The 5,580-nt window shown below is 44.8% G+C and overlaps 1 long non-coding RNA gene across 3 annotated transcripts; it reads left to right on the forward strand.

Annotated features, from left to right (window-relative positions):
- Nucleotides 1-282: 282 nt before the first annotated feature.
- On the forward strand, nucleotides 283-2,904 carry LOC121044663 (uncharacterized). Of its 3 annotated transcripts, none has more exons than XR_005797417.1 (3): nucleotides 283-1,915; nucleotides 1,991-2,076; nucleotides 2,299-2,610. It is a non-coding gene; the product is annotated as an uncharacterized LOC121044663 (long non-coding RNA). The 3 variants fall into 3 exon arrangements; XR_005797416.1 differs by adding an exon at nucleotides 2,673-2,904 and having other exon boundaries at nucleotides 284-2,076; nucleotides 2,299-2,506; XR_005797415.1 differs by having other exon boundaries at nucleotides 283-2,076.
- Nucleotides 2,905-5,580: the final 2,676 nt, after the last annotated feature.

Consider the following 5,580-nt stretch of genomic DNA (forward strand, 5'->3'; position numbering starts at 1 on the left):
TAGTAAAGTGTATGAGGTTTAAATCTGTTGGTGGCTGACAAAGGTGTGAACTCAGAGCATTTATAGTCCATTTAGAACAATGTCTCTCAAAGTCAAACACAACCACCACTTCTCAAAATTGTCATTGTATGAGTTTCACGTTTGCTTTCATTTGTTCAGCTCAAGTTTGGAAATGTGTGAAAATGTACAAGAAGCACAAGAATTGTAGACTTGACTTCTGAGGTAGGATATTAGAAATAATTCTTAGATAATCTTAATATTTCCCCTTCTTGATGTCGTGCCACAATTCAGGTAAGTTTCCTTTGCTTTATTCTTTATATAGTGTGCAATCAAGTTTTCTCCCTTCCATTATGTTCTGTTGTTTGTATTACTCCTAGATAACCAGGAAAGTGTAGGGAGAAGCAAGGTCAGGAGACAATGTATAGGAAATCTGATGGATTTCAAAGTATTAAGTCATAGATCAATCCAAGAGTCACTATTTGTTGTCTACTTTTCTCCTTGTATTTGATATCCAAAATCAAGACCACAGGCCCAGCTCTCTTCTAAATTTGTGTCATTAAAGAAAATTTAAGACCACCCCCATCCAAATAAATACAGTGACGGATTCTATCAGAAGCCCCCACAAGTTGTCCTGGGAGAGCAAAGTACAAACATCATTTGTCCTGGGACAAAAGGAAAGGTTTCTACAGGTAGGAACAATTGAGGGGACATTGGGTGTAGCGGAGTTTGGCCACACAGTAAGGATGGATCAAAGTTCCACGGAAAATGGGAAGGCTGAACACATATCTACAAATTGAAACGGCTACAGTTTTTAATCGTCCTGTGAAGAAGCAGGGGGTGAGGCTACCCCTGGTTATCAGGAGACAGAAATGTTTACTGAACGGAGCAACTGCAGGATCAGGTGGGTGTTTGCCTTCAGGTGGGCATTTCAGAAGGTAAGAGTGGATGCCTTAAGCCTGCATGAGGCCAGGGAACAGGGAAGTGCTTCCATAGTCTTTGACATAGCTCCACCTAGCGGCCAGCCGTGTTTACTACCACTCGGTTCACCCAACCTTCTTCGTGTGTCTGCCAGTCACTCAAGAACTACAATCCTGTTTTTCTACAGTTGAAGAATAAAGACCCAAATAAGTGAGACACAACAAAAACTCCTCAAATTTCATCGACAGGTCACTAATAATGGTACTTAAAATGCGTGTAATTTACCAATTGTTATGACCTTCCCCTATTTTGAATCTCAAATCTGTTTAAAATATGCTTCGTGGGCTTTGATACACCGATAATCTTATATTTTACTGTGCAGGAAAACGTGATGGCAGTAAGAGATTTCTACTTTCTAGTCACTGAGTGGCAATAAAATCAAAGTGAAGATTTATCTCCTAGGATTGGAACCAAGCACAGCCAAATTCCATCTCCTCCTCAGCTTGGTACCCCACGGTTCCTCAAAAATAGGTTTTGTGCCCATAACTCTGGGCCCACATGTTTCAAATCGTTGAGCTAACGTGAGTGAGAATTCATATCCTATAGAAGCTTAGTGTATTAAGTAGTAAACCAGAAGGTTTTAATTTTAAAAAGTGAGTCAAATTGAAATGGGAATTTTATGACACATTATGTGCTTGACAGATGAAGCATATTTGTGTAAGCAACATAACTATGGAGTATTGTATAGAGACAGTAATATTAATGAAATTAAATATTCATGTCTGGTTTTGTCCACAAAACAAGAAAAACATGATATTTATTGACCACAGATAATTCTTCACATTTATCAATCCTCATATTCAAAATTTCTGAAACTGCTGTTTCTTTTGAAATTTTGGTTCCATGTGGAATAAAAACACATGTGGCACCATTTCTGTCATCAGGAAATCTCAGTCCTCCCAGAATTAAGTTAAAACATAATCGGATGATGAAATAGGTGAGTCCTGGTATGGTAGGGTGGCAAGAGGACCCTTTAACATAAGGAGCCCCTTCTGAATCAATCTCATTTCAGAACTGAGTCCCCTTTGAAGGGAGTTGGAAATCAGAGAAGAATCTCCTAGAGGAGGAGTCCACTCTTCTGCAACCTCCTTTTTGCTGGTCAGTGTTCTACAAAAGGCACATGTGAGACGGCAAAGTCCAAGGAACGAATCCTTCTATGAATACAGCAAGTGTTATTGAGGCCACCTCCATCACAAACACAGTGTGTGCCACTAGGGACACTGTATACGCCTGGGCTCTCTGCTCTAGAAACTGTGGGTGGGAGTAGATTTTCAGTAGCCAGGCTTGAGAGATGACATATTCTTTCTTTTCCCTAAACAGATCATGACTTGGACTGTTATACGAGATGTTGAATTGAGTTTCTCCCATTGATTGGTTCAACCTCTCAGCTGCTGCTGTGGGTCTGGGCCACAACCAGGTTGGAGTGGTTCTGCGAGTTGGGAGGATCTCACAGCCTAGACTGGTGATCGCAGGCAGAAATAGAATGGGACCAACCCATGTCAACTACAGATTGTCTAGTAGCTCTATGGTAAAAATAAACAAGTCAAAAATCAAATCATTGTAATGGGCAAAATGGTACCACTTCAACATGTCTTTGATTTCAAAAATACATTGTTTTTAAAACCTCAACAAGAAAGTTTCTTCTTCTTCTTCTTCTTCTTCTTCTTCTTCTTCTTCTGTTATTCTGTCCTCAGAATCAGTGTGCATGTCACACTCAGAGCACGGCTCAATTCAGAGGAGCTGAATTCCAAGGGCTTGATTTCCACAGGTGGTTGGTGGCTACAATATTGGACACCCCAGGTCTAGTCTATTTTACCAGCTCAGGTCAAAGCTGAATGACCAACTGAGTCTTTAATTCTACTTAGTATCTCAAATATCAGAAGATATCAGAAGAGCAGCACCAAGAGTCACTTATGTTTATATTTGTAGTGCATTTATATTTCCTAGTAGAGGGAGGACACGTAGTAGGTACGTGACATGTCTATGCAAACAAAGAGGATTAAACTCAACGCAGTCCTGTTCCTTTAGGTCCTTAGGAAACTCTAATATCATGCTCATTTTTCCACAGAGAGTGGGTATGGCTGAACATTTTAAAGAAGGAAGTAGATGTCTCATCTGCCTCAGTTATCTTGAAAAACCCATGTTCCTAAAATGTGGTGATGTCCGCTGCCTCCAGTATGTCAATTCATGCCAGAAGGAGCCCTGTGAGGATGGTTTGTTGTGCCCATTTTGTCTGTGGTCACTCAGAAAGATAAGATCAAGACAGGTGGTCAGCTGGGGAAGCTGGTGTCCGAGATTGAGGACCTGGAGTGACCTTTGAGAACTATTCTCATCCTTTTCACAGAAGGATACTGAAACACCAAGGTGAGGCATCTGTCCTGTCCCAGGTCCTCTGACTCACATCCGGGGACAGGAGGTAGGAATTGGCCTTGGCTAAGTTAGATGTTGAAACACAAGGTCCAAGCAAGCATAGGTGGCCCTTATAGACCGGATCCTTTCCTATGGGCAAGGAAAGCTTTACCACTCTCCCAGGGGGAAGCAGACAAGCTCCTCTCTACACAAAGCTCCAATTGGGGAAGCTAATGGAAAGAATTACAAGAGGAAAAGCCCAAGTCCCACCCTCTGGGCCCTGTGAGGAACAAGAGGTCTAATGATACAGGGTGGTGAGAGTGGTGACCCTGCTCCCCACCCCACATGCAATACAGCCTATCATGACACCTGCACAGTCACAGTGGACTGTGAAACTCTCCCCTCTTTGCCTCACTCATAATCTTTCTTCCTAATACCCCGTCAAACTTTGCCTACAGCTTTCAATTAAAACACAATCAGTACGCGTCCTATTGAAATCATGAATTATATGTCTTTAGCATATTCCAGCAAGGTAAGGTCACAGAAGACACTGATTTTTAAAATCTAATACAAGTTCTATTTCTTATATTTATTTACAAAATTGGAAAGAGAAATGTAAGTAACTGGAAAGCCTTACTCCTTAACATATTCCAAGTTAACACTGCATTGAATTTGCTTCAAAATTGTCTGCTCTCTTTGGCTTTTCTGTATATATGACAAATCTGTAGAATCCCAGTCTGAGAAATGGTGCGAGAAGGTGACCCAGGGCATCCAGAGGACTCTGAAGGGTTTGAGGGGATGACTGGCCTTGGGCAACTCCCAGCCTGGACTGGAGGCTAAAGACAGGCTGCTCTATGCCCATGAGGATGTGGAGCTGAGCCAGGGGAACCACCTTACTTGATTCACAGGGAGACCCCCAGCCTCTGTCCTCCTCCCTCTTTCCCCGGGAGCCTGAACTGGGAAAAACCCAGCCAACCCTGCACTATCTCACCTTGCTGAGTGGCTGATGTGCTCCCTGTTTACCTTGAGAGGGTTGGGCAGCATCGGGTCCTGCAGGACTGAGATATTGAACCCTCCAGGGACACCTTTCCCAAAGAACACAATGTGACCTGCTCCATGTGGCCCTGCAGGGGCCTCCAGCCCTGTAGCCCAAATGCAGAAGTCAGTGGAGTCAGGAGTCAGTGGCCCAACAAAGTTAGGGCTGGGCAGGTCATGGCTATCTGCTCCTTGGGATATGTTGTCAGTACACCCTTCACTTGTGGCACGTGGCCATAACCTTCATGTCCTTCTGCAATGTCACGTGCATTGTGGGCTGCCCCAGCGAGCTCCTGGGAGTTCAGGTTCCCTGAAGGGCACTTGTTTGCCTTCTGCACTTCCTCCTCCCTCTCTGCACTCCATTTCTTCCTCCTGTTCCACTCCATGCCCCTTCTTTCTTGACACATTCTTTTTCATCCACAATAGGCGGATTTCTGGAATCAGATTCCTGATGGAATAATTCTTGTTTTAAAATTGTGTGATCTTGGTAGCTGTAAGGCAGAAGACAGTCATGTGATTACAGAGGCCCCCATCCCCGTCTCTGGGGCAGGAGAGCACCAAGACGGGCTCGGCCAGGGCAGACACAGGCTCCCAGGGGGGCCCTCTAGCAAAGCGATCCCAGCCCTCCTCATTCCAGCACAGTGCCCAACCCACCACACAGGGCTGCTCAGCCCTGGAAACAGGGTGCTTCTGGGAAAGCTGGTGATAGGATGCTGGGGAGATTGTATAGACACTGGAGATGCTAGGCCCTCCTGGGCCTGGATGGGACTGGGTCCTTCAAGATGGGAATCATCCAAAGAGGGAGCAGGGAAGAGTCACACAGGAGACTTAAGTGCCAGAAATAAATAGAAAAGAGCCAGAAGTAGGAAGTAAGTTATATGCAGATGGCTAGTGTCTGAATCCTAATCCTCAGGATCTGTAAAACAGACTTCTGCATGTACAAGGGCAGTGACAGTGATGGGGTGGCCATGGGAAAGAGAGGATGAGGTCAGGGGAGGTGAGAACTCAGGCTGCTGCTTCTGGGATTACATCCCTGACCCCAGATGGCAATGGTGGCCTCACACTACAATCCCCCTGGGGCCCTCTTCCCTCCTTTCTCTAATGTGATGAGGAGCAGGTCTAGGGACTCCAGGCCCTTCCTAGTCCTCAGAGTCCATACCTGGGATCAGGAAGCAGCACCTGAGCCACCCCATCCCTCCAAGAGGCAGTCACTTTCCC

The sequence above is a fragment of the Herpailurus yagouaroundi genome, unplaced genomic scaffold, assembly GCF_014898765.1.
Source record: "Herpailurus yagouaroundi ecotype Mexico unplaced genomic scaffold, PumYag 189, whole genome shotgun sequence".
Classification (NCBI taxonomy): domain Eukaryota; kingdom Metazoa; phylum Chordata; class Mammalia; order Carnivora; family Felidae; genus Herpailurus; species Herpailurus yagouaroundi.